General features: G+C 38.2%; 1 protein-coding gene across 4 annotated transcripts in view; it reads right to left on the minus strand.

Annotated features, from left to right (window-relative positions):
* tbl1xr1a (TBL1X/Y related 1a) overlaps positions 1 to 18,167 on the minus strand; it is a gene marked incomplete at its 5' end in the record, with an annotated part of 199,152 nt that overhangs the window by 17,205 nt on the left and 163,780 nt on the right. For 2 of the 4 annotated variants that reach the window (XM_079597257.1, XM_079597256.1), the window contains 2 exons: positions 23 to 88; positions 11,187 to 11,241. The remainder of the gene's footprint in view (positions 1 to 22; positions 89 to 11,186; positions 11,242 to 18,167) is intronic. The other 2 variants (XM_079597259.1, XM_079597258.1) reach the window with 1 other exon arrangement.

Genomic DNA, 18,167 nt, shown 5'->3' on the forward strand with positions numbered 1-18,167 from the left:
ACCAATATGCATTTATACTCACCACACTATCAGCTCTATTTCCGCAAGGCAAACGCTTTTTAAGGATCCAACCCAAGTGTTTCAGCACCTGCAATAACATTACAGAAAAGGTTGAATGAAGCAGAATTTGTCAAGCATCTGGACTTCACCTGCAATGTACGCTTCAATTAAACCTGTCTGAGGTCAATGAAAGCATGTTTGTGGGCCTTGCAGCAACTGCTAGTTTAGATGGATCTGTCCCCATTTTTCTGCTGGGAGTCTCTCTGTCTCTCTCTATTGTTTCCCCATCTCTCCAGGGTAAGGTAACAGCCAGAATGAGGGTCTCTATTGACTTTCTTAAAATGTCCAATAAATCTCAATGTCTCCCTGTAATTTTCTTTGTGATGACACTTACATTTTTCAAGACAAAAATACCAGAAGGAATGTCTTTCTTGGAAATGAACCGTCCACACTCTGCCTTTTACATTTGGACAACAGGCTAAAAGCTCATGTCGACTGACTTTAAAACAGGTGGATATCACAAATGTATGTGTAACTGTCGGCATTACTATGTAGAAGATATATCCAGGGTTTTTCCTGCAATGAAAATATTTTTTCCAAAATTAATGTTTGTGATTTAATTGAGCTTTTTCACCAATTGAGTGTGTGAACACAATCTGATTTAAGTTAGTCCGAATCTGCTCAACATCGTTAAAAACGGCAGAGTTTTTGTACAGTGCGAGTTCTTCGTGTTCGCAAATCCTTTCATTATAACCAACAAAGTCAATAAGAGAATGCACAGTAAAGCAGCTTCATTGACTATAACGGAAGTTTATGGAGGATTGACGGCTCCTGTGATTATAAGGGCAGCAATCTTTGCTCGCTTTCTGCATGTAATATATATTTGTCATGCTGCTAACGGCACATTGCAAAGTTTCTGAATTGACAACCTCATTTAAATGCGCAATTTAATCTAATTGACAGTGATAACAATGGACGGAACAAAACAATCTCATACTGTATGTAAAACGATCTGTGAATTAAGTCTTGGAGAGTAAATGCTAAATAATATACATGTCACTTTTTTTTATGTCACGTTACTTTGTTGTTCAGTTTCATTCTAACCCTTCAAATCAGTGATTTTTTTTTCTTTTTTTTTTCACAAATTTATAGTATAAGTTTATATTCAAATGTATCTTTGCATTTATTTTGGATTTATTGTCAGTACTGGGCTCACAGTTCACATGAGTAGGGCACTGTGGGTATGTGAATGACTGTGTTCATCCGCCACCACTGAATAATTTTTTGACCCAGAAAAAACCCTGATACACATTTTAAACTTTGAGGTAAGGCCCACTTAAGCCTACAACATAGAGGAGAAACACGTTCCACCACTGTCGGGTTTTAATAAAAAAACTGAGTTTTGCCCTACATTGCTTTTGGCTTTCAACCTACATTCATCATTGTTTAGATTGACACACACACACAAATTTGCATCAAAGGAATAAAAAAAAAGATCACATTTCCAATTATTAAAGGACTAAGATATAGCCTAGCCTAAACGTTAAGGTAAACTGAAATTGTTTAGTGCCGTCAAATGGTTTTGGCAAGAGAATAAACACATTATAAGCTTGCACATCTTCGTATGCATTTATATAAAGGTCTATTTCATCATCAAGAAAACTCGCCGTCACCTCACCAAAACATGGTGTCTGAAATATGGTCAAAAACTTGAAAACTTGCCCTGCCACATACCCACAGCTAAATCAGGCCGAAAAGTAAAACTATAAAATAAATAAAAAATCAAGGGCAGTTTTCCCAGGCGCAATTATGCCTGTCTGGAATTAATTTCTACATTCATGAATCACCATATTGGGCTCACCCTGAGTGTGCAGTAACTTTTCAAGGGCACATGTGTTAGTTTCCACAGCCAAGCAATGAAACGCATGTATTGACATGGCTGTTAAGTTACAGCTATTGGCGGGTTTCAGTGGTCTCTTGTCTACGAAGTTTAAGCTTGAACAGAGATGGGTGGAAACTACTTCCTTCGGGCAAGCCTGCTCCCAGTCCATGTCTTGTGGGTTTCTGAGACTTCTTTGTGCTGTTGCACCTGCTGCGTCGTCTATCTGTTTTCCAGAGCAGCGTACATTCCAATTAGCTCAGATTATTGGCATGCGCTTGCTAAGCAAAGTAGCAGGTGTCGTTACAGTGTTAGACCGAGGAACGTCTGATCTGAGAGAAAAGGGATGGCCAAAATGTGTTAAGAACCAACTCGGGAATTAATTCAGTTTGTAATCGGTTCGACATTGCCACAATTCATATAAAATGTGCAAATGTTTGTGGAAAATACAATTCATTGGAAACATTCTGAGCAATCGATACATTACACAGTTTTAAAATGAATACAGCCTGTTGCATTAGGCCCGAAACATGCACTACTCAAAGCAGCAAGCTCAATTTACCACGTTGTTATTAAATGTGTCAGCCTGCCATTAATAAGGGAACTCAAGCATGCTGCATTCTCAGTGTCGTCATAAGTGCTATAGCAGACATTAGTGTAATTAGGGTTGTACACAGAGTACCTGTGGTAAAGTAGTATCGCAATGCCCAAGCCTCAATATACTGCATTAAGTCCAATGCAGAGATGAAGTGCAACAGAATAAAACAAGGTGGGAATTCAAATAACTCCTTTTAATTTGACAGCATCTTAAATAGGGCTGCACGATTAATCACAATTAACCCTGAATCGCGCCCAAACCGATCTGTCTTAGTGCAATTATGAAATCGCAAAGGCTGCGATTATTTTTTTTCAGATGCTGCTCCATCTGAAAGCAATCAATTACAAAGAGCATTTCAAAAAGCAACATGCATCAAACATCTTTCCAAATATGAAAAGCATTTATGAACCTCTTGTCCAACAAAAGCGACAGAGATAGTATGATGCCCATAGAGGGATTTCCTGGAATGACGTGTGTTGTCTGCTTCTGCGGCGGGGCATATCTGGAGTTTCTGCGCGAGAGCACCCTCTGGCGTTCAGATGGAGCAGCCCTAATCTTATAGCAAAAACATTTAACTACAAAAAATATCCATCTGATGCATCTCTATACAAGCCAAAAATAGTATTAGTGCATGTAGAATATAAAAGTGAAAGAACTTCCCGTGATGAGTGTGATGGACTTCAGAGAGGTTTGAGATCATTTAAAACTCACACTCGTTATTGAATATTCGCTATTGAAGTAAACTTTATATTTTAGCTTTACAAAGCAATGCTGTGTAATTATGAAAGCTTGTTTCCACCATGGAATAAAAACATTTAGGCTAAAACATATTTGCGACCATTAATCTGACTTTTTTTTTTCCTCACAATTGCGAATTTACATCTTGCAATTCGGACTTTTATCTCACAATTGCGAGTTTTAAAGTCAGAATTGCAGGATATAAACAGGATTATATCATATAGCCTAGGCCTATATCATATATCACGCAATTCGGATTTTATAACGTGCAATTCTGAATTCTTCAACAATAGGTAACAACTTGTTCCTAATTGCGTGTTATAAAATCCCATTCTACTAATGAAAAAAAGACGAGTTTATATCTCACAATTCTGAATTTTTAACTCACAATTTAAAACACACATTACATGCATGAAATGCATTCAGAACTATACTAGGCCTATATCTGTCAAATAATAATTGTAACAGTGTAGTTGTAGTAATAGTAAATCATTAATACAACAGAAAAGTAATACACATCCACACAATTAATCCAGGTTTCGTGATACTTTATAGTACCATGAGACACCAAAAAGTAATTGTGACAACCCTACTACTCACACAACAGGCAGTTTTCTCTTTCAGGTCAACTATTGTCAGAGCAGATAATGCCAATAGCATTATACAAAACAACAGGTTACTATCAATGACAGTTAGAGAGAAGATTACAATAGGTTATCATGCAAACTGTGGGATTAACTTGGTAACATTATGTCGCGCTGTAGAATCACCTTTTAGTGGAACAAATCACCATGGCAACTTGTATTCTCGGGTTTAGCTCAGGTGAGCAATTATTCTCTCATTCTAAGCTTTTAAGCCCAGACCTTTGTTTAAACCAACAATACCGTGTCCAATACCTTACCGAACACACCAGAGTGCAATCTTCAACCGACAGACCCTTAATATCAGCATCTGCTTTCCACTGATAACTTTAATCAATACACACTAGTAGCCTTTTCGTTTGTTTTTAACTAGTGAACGGAAACAGGTTGTTGTTTGTGGTACAGCGGTGAGCAGGGGACCTAGATGCACACTGAGAGTGTGCTAAAAGAAAACACCCTTTCTTCAGAAAGTCTGCCACCGAAATTGAAACTTCACATACTTGAGCACACACAACATTTTGGGCAATCTTCACAATGCTACCTAGCTAAAAGGAAACAGATGTCACGGTTTCCTTTCAAAGAGCGGTTAGTCTTTACTCCTACACACCAAAGTGACAGTTCAGTGGAGTATGGAAGGCTGTTTCCTAAAGAAAGATGGAGGCTCCGACAGACTCTTCCCCTCCCCCATCAGTCACAATAAGGTAATGAGGGGGGTGTTCGTTAACAACTGTTGATGCACCTGCTAGATACGCCAAACACCTTCTCTATTGTTTGGAGGATCTTACATCAGACAGGAAGCAGGCGGATAAAAAAAGGCAGTAATCAAGTGTGATTTAGATCGAGCCGCAACAGCTCAGGCACAAAGGTTAAGGTTTGCATATTCATCACTAAATGGCGGTTGCCTTGACATTAATGCTAAATAATCTGGGGAGGTGATAGCATCTATGAATCAGGGACTGTGGTTATGAGGCAGACAAAAGAAGAATAAACTAGGGATGATCCAGATGGTTGACTAATGAGAATACTGTTTTTTCTTACTTTTTTAGCTAGTCCACATTTTGTGATTCTTCTCTGTCCTTTACATTGTTGCTTGTCAGTTTGTACAATACAATCACGATGAGTAGGGATTCACCAAAATTAAAATTCTGGGCTGAAACTGAAAATATTTTTTTTTTAAATTATGGTAACACTTTATTTGAAGGGGTGTGCATTAGAGGATGGATACCCGACCCGAGCCCGACGGGACCCGACGGGCCGGGCCGGGTTTGGACAGATATTTAGAAATGATGTGCGGGTTCGGGTCGGGCTCGGTCACATCAGCGCGATAAGGCATTGAACATTTTAAATTTAAAACAGCTTATTATGTAGGTAGCCGATGTGCCTGTTGCTTTCACTTGATGCAAACGTTCGTTTTTGTGATTAAAATACATGTAAAATATTACCATAACATCCGTCTTTCTGTGTGCGGACATTTGTTTATGTAGCCGTGACAACGAAACACGTGCATAATGTGCGCGCGCCAGGTGTTAAGAGCGCTTGTTGCTCCGCGCGCTGATGCGCTTGTCCTGTTGACATTTCCGATTGCCTTCCTACAGTTGCTTAATAAAAGCGGGCTTTCCACACAAACAAACGTACAATTGTCATTAGTATGAGAAAAAAATGGGATTTTAACTGCCGGTCTCGGGTCGGGCTCGAACATAAATATCTTTATGCCTGTCGGGCTCGGGTCGGATTCGGTTACTGCTCTGTCGGACGCGGGCCGGGCTCGGACTGAAAAATTCGGCCCGATCCGCACTCTAGTGTGCATAAGACTGACATGACACCTTCATAATAATGACATGACACGTGTCATGAATATGAAGGAGGTTATAAGCATGTTTTTGACAACTGCCATTAAGTGTAATTTGCTCAATTATGACATTTTTAATGCAAATATGACATTGTGTGAGATGTCTTTGTTATGACACCTTGACATAAACCAATACATCATTACCTGTCAGTGTCTTTGTCATGACAATTTGACAATACCAAGACAACACAACCTGTCACAAATATGTCATAAACATGACAGCAGATTAATTATCAAACTTAAGAAACCACTTAGCTTTATGTGTTAACATTACATTAAACTGTCAGGTGGTTGGTTCTGACATTGGCTGTCATGAGGCCATTATAACATTTTAATGACAAATTAAATTTGTACCACTGTAGTTGAGGTCAAGAACAATATTCATGACACAGTTATAATGGCCTCATGACAGCCAATGTCAAAACCAACCACATGACAATTTACAATTTATGTTGTCTTGGTATTGTCAAGTTGTCATGACAAAGACACTGACAGGTTATGATATATTGGTTTATGTCAAGTTGACATAACAAAGACATCTCCCAAAATGTCATATTTGCATAAAAAAATCATAATTGAGCAAATGACACTTAATGACAGTTATGCCATTAAACATGCATAAAACCTAGGGCTGTAACGATACAGCAAACCCACGATTCGGTTCGTATCCCGATTTCTGACCCACGATTCGATACAAACCTTGATTCTTGCGAGGAGGGAGGATTTTAAAAGCCAAATAAATAAATAAATAGCTAAAGCTATAACTCTGTTTTCTTGTAACAAAATACTTTTGAAAAACAAACAGAACTATACTCCATTGTGGAGATGATTCGAGCATGTTAAAAATTCTTCTGAGGTAACCGAGGCTTACTGTCTGTGCTGTAAACCACAAATAATATATTGCCTATTCCGCATGACCCGCATCTCAAGCGCAGGAATAACGCTTGCCACAAAGTGAACGCGCCTATATAGAGAAATGCACACTTCCTACGAATTAGCCTAAGCAGCCATTTCTTTATGTTTTGAATTAACGTTAAATCAAGTAAAAGTATTTCAAGCTTTCTATATAAGTTTCGATTCGTTTATGAGGTGAGCTCCAGTTCACGCGCGCGCCGGTGCCCCCCACACACACACACGCGCTTTGCTCACTTGCTCTGGTGTTTGTTTAAGTATGTGTGTGTGTGTGTGTGTGTGTGTGTGTGTGTGTGTGTGTGTGTGTGTGTGTGTGTGTGTGTGTGTGCTCGCGCGCGTGTGTGTGCGTGCGTGCGTGTGGGGGAGAGGTGCGATTTTTGAATAATAATCAAATGATACCCAGCGATCTTCGAATATTATTTTTGCTTGAAATTCCCATACCTAATATGTAAAAGACCCCGTCACAGCCCTAGGATCTATTCTGGACGAGAAAGATAAGTCTGGGAAGGGGTGTGTCGATCGCGATCTAGCCTTCTCACGATCTGAGTGTCGCGATTTCGGTTTAATATCGTAAATCGTTACAGCCCTAATAAAACCTCCTTCATATTTATGACACGTGTCATGTCATTATTATGAAGGTGTCATGTCAGTCTTTTTTTGTATAGTTGTATTAATATTAGAATTTTTAATAAATAAAAAAACACTCAAATTACGGAAAATATATTAATATTAAATATCAATATATCATTATAATATATTATTCTTTATTCACTTCTATGCAATATAATTATCTTTTGACCAACTATTCAAACTGTACAGTCCAACAAAGCTATTATCAGAGCATGTGAGCAGAGCGTAGCGTGGAGCCGATCAGTAAACGAAAGGGTAGCATAATTATACCAGCGTTGCCCAGCGCGGCTACATCACACCATGTTACAGCACAGTAGGCCTATTGCAAACAGAACCAAGTCTACTACAGAGAAATGTCATGTCCCGTGTTATTTAAGCGGACTTTGCTTTTCCGATGAGCACGAGCGGTACATGAATGGAGCGTTCACATGGTCTGTGAGCAACTGAGCTGAGCGCGCATGTATAGAGTGGAATATTGAGCAGATCGTCACATGGCGCAGTAATAACGGCAAGAGCGAGAGTGAAACCTGAGCGCTGGCATATATATATGGTTCATTTTTTCTGCCAAAAAAACGAAAATGCCATTTTCTGACGATAATTTTCGGTGACCGTGATGCGCCGCAGACATTTGCAGTTTAAATAGGGTAAGTCTCCCAACCCCCATAGATGGAAAAGATCAAAAGTGTGGCTACATTTCACCAGGCTCGATGCCAACAGCACGCGATGCAACATTTGCGACAACATAATTGCTGCCAAGACCAGCAACACGACAAATCTGATGAAGCACTTGACCGTGCACAAAATAAAGTTGCTCCGTCTTTGACAGCAAGAAGAACAGCAGTGCGCCACATAAATAAACCCAAACTCAGCATATAGGCTACTTGCCTCACGGACATGAGAAATAGGCCTATAGAAAACTGTGCATAGTCAACATCATCAATTTCATCTTTGCAGTCGACACCGACTCAGAAAACACTAGTTCATTAATAAACAATTCAAATGTTTTGTTATTTTTACATTTATAATCATTAGGCTACTTTTGCCAGTGCTTTGCAGTCAGCTTTATGCGTGCGCTTGAGCGCGAGGCATATATTCCGCCCCCCAAGTACCACGAGTCTTTGAGTCTGTAAAAAAGTTCACCAAGACTGCAATTTTTTTATCAAAAAAAAAAAAAAATCTGCAGTTTTTACTCCTTCAAAAATCATTCCAATATGCTGATTTGGAAACAATTCTTATTATTTTAAAACCAGTTGTGTCACTTAATATTTTTGTTGAAACTATGATATACACGCATATATATTTATATATATATATATATAATTTTTATTTTTTTAGGATCTTTTAGGATTCTTTGATGAATAGAAACTTAAAAAAAACAGCATTTATTTAAAACAGAAAATTGTTACATTATAAATCTCACTACTGTCACTTTTGATTTCAAGTTCCGATCTCTCTGACATGCCAAACTTAAACTGTATCACACAAACCAAAGCAAGCTCTTTCGTTAATTTTGAAGAAGCTACCTAAAAAAAAAAGTTGCACAAGTTGCTTAGCTTGTGGAACATAAAAGGCTGATGAATTAGTCGTTGGCATGTTAAAATAAGCAATTAAATCCTTATGACACATTTACACAGACAGAGAACGACCGGTCCTACACTTCTTTGGAATCCAACTGCTCTTATTAGTAGTCGCTACTCATTTGCATGAAGTTGACCTCTACTCAATGCTGCCACTTGTTCCCCCTGGAAATTGCCTGCTCTCCTTGAAAATGAATGACATCCGGTTGCGTTGGCACGGCGTTAGTGCGAACCTCTCTTTTGGCAGATGTGTTGCATCTTGTGCTGTTTTTTGACTGTCATGCCATGAGCGCTATGTTAAGACCGTGTCAAATATAAAAACTGTTCAAAATGCATCCCGATCGGTCACGTTGGTCAACAAAACCAGCCAAATTATAGCTAAGATCAATTTATGACCTTTTTGAAGTGTCAAAGTGGTAGCTGCGTGGACAGTTAATGGAGAGACAGAAATCCTTCAGATTTAATTCAAAATTAAATATCTTCATTTTTGTTTTGAAGATGAACAAAAGTCTTAAAGGTTTGGAACAACGTGAGGGTGAGTAAATGATGACACAATTTTCACTTCTGAGTGAACTAACCATTTAGTTCAATAATAAACACATCCGACTTTGTACAGTAAAAACTACATTAATATGCATTACAGGCCTATTTCATTACATTTTTGCTATGTTCATTTGGTAAACGTTTTGCTATCCCTACAACACTTTTTTTGTTTTTTTACTTGAAAGCAGCACTTGATTGACATTGATTTGTTGACTTTTGCCAGTACTGGATTAAGCAATATTTTAATAATATTAAGTGTTTGCACAATTCTTACTTAATAAACACAGTGAAAGAAAGTAAATGAGGCTTTGTTTTTATATAGGGGCAGTGAGTCTTAATGCATCGACTAGGTGCCCTGTTCATGGTCAAACCTCTAAAAGATTAAACAGTTAAAACATCCCAGACACAGATAAGCCTAACTTTGTTTTCTAAAGCTGGTGCAGTAACCATGCAGGGTACTTTTTTGCCCAAAGCCAAAACATGGAAATTGAATCTTGTTGAACAGGCCAAGTCCTGAAATTGTGGACATCGATTACATGATGGATGCAGGCTACACTAAAGCAAACTCCACTGGCTCCAATCCTACACTGCACCTTCACAACTCGAAACAGATGCATATCTTTGCTTTCAAAGCACAATAGCTTGGCTTTCATTACATTTCAGATAAACTTCTGAGAACCACATGACAAACATGTCCAAAAATGGGTATGATAATACGCAACAGCCTTGCAATTCATCCACACTGCCAGTCCAAAAGTAGTTTTTCTTAGCCCATCATGTTGTAAAAGGCCTGAAACAAATACAGAAGTTAAGAGGCTTATTAGAGGCCTCTATTTTCTTCCATTCACCAACAGCTTAGAGACAAACCAATCTCCGTCTCAAGACTAGCAACTCTATACTCAGTGTTTCTGTGGCAACACTCAAGACAACCTGACAAAAGCGGTTTGGACTGAAAATAGCATTTATTGCGGTTCAACATTATAGAATTTAGGGATTTCATAATGAACCATAATAAGACCAAAATAATAAACTATTCCACATTCAAAATTGCTTTAGCATACATTGGTTGAACTTATTTGAGTCCATCCTGCTTCAGTTTGCAGCTTGGTTTTGAAAGTGCTCAAACTCACGCACCTTGATCCCTGAAATAATACACCCTGTTGGAGAGGAATTACCTAGAGAATAGTCAACAGACAAACTGATCTGCAACTCTTGTGAAGGGTTTGTGAAGTGGTCCTGACTTGACAGGTTGGACTGACACTACCAGACTAAATTACAGGTAATTTCAGCCTAAAAAAAAAAGCCATTCAAAACTGATGTCCCTTAAATGACACTCAGTTAGCTCAAGAACTCACATTAATAAGCATACATGATTATTTCTCAAACTATGCACCGCAAGCTCCAAAATCACATTGTTAAGGAAACACATACCAATTACATTTAAAAGTATTATTGTTTTTAAAGTGAGTTTAAATGAGCATTAAATGATGGCAAAGATCATCTAAATGTTAGAAAGTGAAAATATCAACTGATAGCCTACTGTTGATAAATTAAACAACAAAATGCATGGTACCATATATACTGTTATAACTGCTTTTTGAAGCTGCTGTATACTATTTGGTACAATATCGCTGTGCTTAACAAAATGTATTTTGCACAAACAGTGAAAAATAGGCGAATCACTGTCAGAGTTAACCTTCAGGCATCCCATGATTCAATTACAGCTCGTCAATGATCCTGAGACCACGTGTGTGCGGGACTCAAGGTGCCTTGATGTTGACCAAAAAGGAAAGAACAAGAGAGCTATTTCTTGGCTTACCATGTGATCAGTTCTCGCTCCGATGTGAACCTCGCAGCGGAGGAGTCTGTACAGTCTGGACATAAAGAAAACACAGAACACAAACTGTTACTGAGTGCCTTGTAGAAATGAAGGGTCAATTAATAAATCATGTTTTGATTTTAACCAATACATTTGTTTCTCTTCAATTGTTTTTTTTTTAAATGCAGAAGATGAGACACTTTTTAATTTCATGTGAAGATCATAATGATGAGTTAATGTGACATCAAGGTTTTTCTAAATAAAAACAAGACTATTTCAATATCTGTGGGTACATCATCCCTTCAACAACAATGCTGTAAAAAAATAGATAAAAAGATCACAGATCAGAAATGACCCACGCATGTGTAAGCAGGACAAAAAGCACATGGATTCCGATATGCTCAGATCAGTTCCAGGCCTTATTCATAAGTGGAAATAAATTGGATATGAATCAGATGCATGCATTTGCGTCTTCCATGTTAGCAGACAGACTGGATATTCTTCTAACAATATGAGTTGTACGTCATAGAAAAGGCGACGGTGGCGAACATGACCATGAACATGGAGAGATCACATGACTCTTTTCAATGGCGCAATGGAGGACAAAGGCTCAATGCAATGTTTTGCTGACCTTTAAAGATGGTACGAAAAGCAAAAGCTTGTATTATTCTGTCTGTCTGTTGCAGATCGCGCGCGCTGTTTTTACTTCCTTTTCGACCAAAGCTTTTCCAGTATGCCTACCTTGGGTTGTTTCAACAAATGTATAGTGTGCAGATATATTGGATATGGGTCACTAATAAAAGAAGATGTAAGCGGTCGTTAAAACAACAAAACAAATCCGATATTGTCTGAATTGGACAAAGACCTGCAGTGTAAATGCAGCCTTCGATGTCTGTGATGAACAAAAATATGTCTGCATGCTAGAAGTGCATTGGTAATTTTCACATGCTGCAATTTGCCTTCGATCTGGGAGTTGTTTGAAAACTGAACGCAGTGCAAATCATTGCAAAAACAACCTCTATTCCTAATTCCTTGCTATTTGTCGACATGCGGTGCACAATTTTTGTGAGACTTCAGGACTGTAGCTTCAGAAAAACAACCCTGAATTTAATACAGAACCTATGATTAGTTGAGAAAAATGTGCAACAGCACAACAAGTGATGAAGGCCCTGTTCTCACCTCAGGGTTTTTCTGTATTGAAAATATTGTGTCAAATAAACAGTGCAAGTCTTCATATGCAAAATAACGATAAAAGACCTGACACTTTTGTCACTTGTTATGTGTAATGTTACTTTGTTGTTCATTTTATTACTAACTTTTCAAATCAGTCCCTCAGTGATTTTTTCCATATAAATGTACAGATTTTTAAATGTAAAATAGTTTTATGATCTGCCCTGACCGTGATTATGCTTTATTTCATGAATAAACAGGATAAGGTAATATAACAAACCGTTTCTCTACATTTGGATTTGGATTGTCAGTACTGGGCTCAGAGACCATTTTTTGAACTGTTGGAAAAAAAATTGTCATCTGCAAAAAAATTGTTTGCCTGGCCCAAAGCCTTATTTGATCAGTTATTGTGATTTATGAGTGATGTAGATGACTCCTGCACTTGTGTCAGGGCGCATTAACAGAGAGAGACAGAACGAGCCCCTACCTTGTCTTTACTCTCTCTCCCTCACACATCGCACAATCTCAACAATGGTAAAAGGTCGGAAAACCAAATCCATGTTGCACATGGCGGATTCAGAGAATTTTTTTCTGAATTACTGCTGGGTGTAAAAAACGCCTCTTCTCTGACAAGTGTTCTGCCCATGCAGCTGACATAAACCACACTTTCAATAAACAAAAAAAGTGATGAAGGGTTTTCTGTGTTGACAAATCTTTTGCGATGTCCTAACAGCCGGGATTAGCACACACTGCATCCACGTCCGCTAATGTCCGATTCACAACCTAATTACTCCTTTTAACCATTCATTTAAATGAATCCATTCAAACAACTGATCTGTCCAACACTGAATTTACCGAGATGTCACGGTCTGAATCGGTGTATAATAGGGATGCAAATTATCGATTAATTCATTAATCATTAGTTGATTGATCTTATCAATCGATTAACGATTAAGCGGCTATTTTCCTGAGAATGTAAATTTCTCACGGTATCAATAGTGTCTTTAACATAAAAAGCAAAATATTGATTATATACTGAATAAAAATGCATGTTATATTGCTCAATTGATGTTTTATTGTTGTTTAGGGATGTCAATTTTCACAAATTCCCATGATCGATGGATGAATGTTTCGATGTCATTGATTATTTAATTATCAAATATACTGACTACTATAACGCGTCACCAGCGCTGCCTCAGATGCAGTGTGTGTGACTGTGGACGTGCTCTCCCTGAACACCGCACTGAACACGGCAATAAACCCAATGCATTCACAACCATTTAATACAATAGTGTTCTCATGTTATGTAATATGTCAGTCCCAAATTATTCATCGTTATTATTAGTCGTGCATTTCTGTTTGAGCTGCGCGCGCTGAATGAAGGCTACCGTTAAACTGGAGCACTTAGTTTGCTTGCGCGTTATTTAACTCAAAGAAACGCATCCTATATGAGATTAATCAGATATATTCAAAATAAACATAATATTACAAATTATTTCTGCACAAAATGACGTGAATGCACAAGTGAACTTGAACTAAGTTGCGTGCCATTCATTCAGAATGATCATGTTGTGGACGCGCTCTTCCTGGAGCAACGCGACACGGCAACTAAACTAAAATAATGCACAATGTTTTATTACAATATTGTTCTCTTTATAATGTTATGTAATATGACAGTCCTGCCAATAGTCATTATTAGTCGTGCAGTGCCGTTTGAGCCGCGCGCGCTGAAGCTTATCACACGCACTACAGCGTTCATTCAAGGGATGCATCCAATATAAGATAAATCAGATATAGATAGGCATACACAAAATAAACACAATATTACAACTTACATTTGCACAAAACAAAAGGCTGCGAATGAACACGCAAACTTAGTCATAATGAAGGAGTAAAATGGTCCCAAATAAAACGCGCTCACTTTGTTTCGCGGTTGAGCAGCACGCATGCGCATGAGCCTGGTTAATCGATGATAGAGAAGTTGTATCGATTAAATGTATTAACGACAATTAATCGATCGTCGATTAATCGTTGACCTCCCTAGTGTATAACAAATAATTTTACTCAGAACAACTCTGAAATGAGGAGAAGTATGCTTACCCCATTACAGCAAAAGTGGTTAGTCATATTTTAGCCTTTATAAATAACCAGAAAATACTGTGGATTATATTGTCAATGTGTAGTAAATTACCCATAAAATAATTCAGTTTAGACTAGAGTGAGGTGAAAACAGAATAAAGCACAAAGCAAGTTGTTGTTAGCTAGCTGCTAATCTTATTCTATTGTAGCCTATATAGTAGATTTTTTTTTTAATATTGATATGAACATATACAAAATAATTATCAGGCCTAGCAAAGAAGGTTTTTTAAAATGCCAGTGGGAAAATCACAGCTTTTTTGCAGAGGGCAAGAAAGGATGACAGTGATGATGACAGGTAATGTGTGTCTGATAATTGCATAACCTACAACAACAGCCACAGTCCGGAAGAAAATGAGAGGCCAATTTTTTTTTTTTTTTTATTAATGAGCAACCATAAGTAAACAATAAGGAACAAATGAAACAAACATCAAGGTAAGAGATCATACATAATATGAGAAATCAAAATAAGATAAGCAAAATCACAAACGTTTTTAATGCATTTATTTTACATGTATTGTCAACATTGGGCTCGCAGATCACGTGGGTAGGCTACTTTCTACTGTGTGTGGATGACCATGTCTGTCAGCCACCAAAGACTATTTTTGACCAAGGAAAAACCCTGCCTTTGCCAAATCACACGCGGTTTCATTTTGATTAACCGTGCAGCCCTACTGTGAAAAAAAAACAACAACATGCTTTTTAGGTTATTTATTTAGGTTATTTCCGGCGACACGCGCGATCGCGGCCGTTGGCGACCTGATGGGGCGTTGGATTTGTGAAATCCACAACATGGATTTGTTGTCTACAACATGGAGAAACATCCGTGAATGTCACTCACAAACATTACTAGGCAACCAGTAGCGGGAACGCCCACTAGCGACCTCACCGCCAGCCACTGGCGACCTGCAGCTACAAAGTCGCTTGTAGTGTGCACGCACCTTAAGACATATTGCACAGATCCAGTACTGAACACAAATGTGTGATCTTTCTCGACTGTTTACTTTCAATTAAAACATAACCTAATATGTTTGCTAGGATATTCGTCAAGACGGGTTGTTGACAATTTTTGTGTGAATTTGTCCGTTCAACCGCAATAATTGAAAGAGAAATCAATATTTGCACGTTGGTTGACACCGGTACAGTTCGATTTTTTTTTACCGAGAACCCCAGGGCCAAAAAATAAATTTCAACAAACAAATTCCAAAAAGGCTAAACACTTGGCTAAGCTTTTAATTGTCTTAACCACAAATTATTGGTCAGAAAATTAGAAAAATTTAAGCAAATGCACTACTTAGAAAAACATTGCTGTCTCAAAAAACATCAAAGACAGAATTACGTTTTTGGCAGAAGATAGGAAGTTGCGTGTGTGTGGAGTGATGAATCACAATGAAACACAAGTTGCATGGTGATGCTCCAGAGTGCAGTCTTCGAAAATCTGCTGATAAATATAATAATAAATGCACGGAGAAAGAGGTGTCATGTGTGCAGAGTCTTTTTCTCACTGTGAACAGTCATTTAATGCTTTGTACAGGAGAACATTACAGAATGGCTTGCTTTACACAAATTAAACATTGTTATCTATCAAATGATATTTTTCAACAAGACAATGCTCCAGACTAAATTGCAAAGACAACCAAGAAGTGGATTCAGGCTCATGTTTTGGCCAGGTCAGAGTCCAGATTTAAACCCTATAGTGAATATTTGGTCTCACATTAAACTCAAACGAACTGGGAGACATTTTTCAACTATCATGAACTGTTTGAAGCCATTAACATTGAGTGAAACAACGCTTCTTCCAGTAAAAAGCTGTCACCTACACGGCCTAAAGATTTAAAGAAACCGAAGGGAAAGGCTATTCAGTGCCAGGTTACATTATATATATATATCTTATCCGCCATTTTTGCAGATTTGGAAGGGATAAGTTAGTGCTGACCTGTAAGTCCAAGACCGAAAAGTTTTTAGCAGAGCATGATGTGAATATATAACCTTGAGATCATCTACGGCTCTTTAAAATGACTTCATGGCTTCACAGGAATGACATCAGCAATTTCATTTGATTGATAATGGGGTTTTATTAAACTGTCAAAAACATCCATTCACAAATCACAGCTCTTATAATTATGAATTGACAGGTCTATAGTATTTCTCTGTAAAAATGTTAATTAGTTTGCACACTTTTGAGCAATTCTGCTGTCAAATGTTTTGATTACATTGTTTCATTCTCAGCAGTGAATTGAAAATAGCAAAACGACTCTGGAAAAAATAATCCTTCGAATCCATGTAAAAAAGAAAACAACAAGAAAATGCTACAAATGGAATATAAAACTGTCTTTATCCACTGGTGAATTCTCAAATTAATCATTGAGAAACTTACATTTTAAACACATTTTCTCTAAGACAAACACAAGTGTCTTGGCAACATTAGAGAACGCACTCTCTCATCCTCACCCTGTGGGATCTGGATTGATTAGACTTTGATAGAGGAATCCTTTTAGACGCGTTTCTGTTACTACCACCCATTTACAACGGCCAGGCCGATGCGTATGGCGGTGTCTCCATTTACTTTCTGGCTAGACTATCATTACAGCATATTTTTCTAGTGCAGCAGCATTTCACCATGGAGATGCCCTTTCCTGAACCTTGACTCTCACCCTTTTAGCGGTCCGGACTTGAGTCCGGTGAGAGCGGCGGTGCAGAATGAGAGAAAGAGTTTAATTGGGTCATCCGAGACCGGCAGAAGAGACGTGTGGGACCGATGAAGGTCAACGGAGGCAAAACACGATATGGTTGCATGCGCTAAAAACTGCTTGTCGGAGGGAAAAAGAGTTGAGGAGGCACAATGGTCGAGAGGCCGGAGAGAAGTGAACAAAGGCAACAAAAGAGAGCCGAGGACATAATTATTGCAACTAATTGGACACAACGTGTGAAATTATATCAAAGCGTGTTCGCTGCAACAAGAAACTGCAAATGACACCTTGCAAGTTTGGCTTGTACTTAAATGGCGGCGCCCAAGTGTTTTCATATATTAAAATTAGGTGTACATGCGAGTGAATAATGATACCTGATCGAACTAATGAACCCTATGTATAACGACATAAGAATAAAGTTGCACAACTGTACTCTTAAATAAAAACATTAGCATAAAAGCTTTAGGAGTTGACTTGACTTTCAGAATCAGAATCTGGCAGCTTACTGACTAAAGATTATTTATTTTCTGTGTTATACCAACACATGAACACTTGATTGGAAATATGCGACCGGTGTTCACACTCCATATCATGCACATGCTAATGCTTGCAATGGTTTTGCACTGGGGAAAAACTATAGCCGATCTCAATCAGAAACCATGCTTGCTGGGCAACTGAGCCATTTGGATTAGCCTGAGGAAGATACTGGATCCTGGAGAGAGATAAGTAAAATCACTATTATGTTTAAGGAAGCCGCTCACAGAATTGTTTTTCCAGACCATGTGTTGGTATTGGGTGCAGGAAAGCAGGAGAAATACAGCTGCCCTGGATATAGATCGAGAGATGCTGTTGACATACGCATTATTCCACCTACAGGCTAAACAAAAGAAACGATCATGTCAGAATAATGGCTGTTAGCCTGTGAATGAGCTGTGATGGTGCAGTGGCACTAGTGATACTCCACAATGGTGCAGGGTTTCTTATT

This window comes from Phoxinus phoxinus (genome assembly GCF_949152265.1).
Source record: "Phoxinus phoxinus genome assembly, chromosome: 22".
Classification (NCBI taxonomy): domain Eukaryota; kingdom Metazoa; phylum Chordata; class Actinopteri; order Cypriniformes; family Leuciscidae; genus Phoxinus; species Phoxinus phoxinus.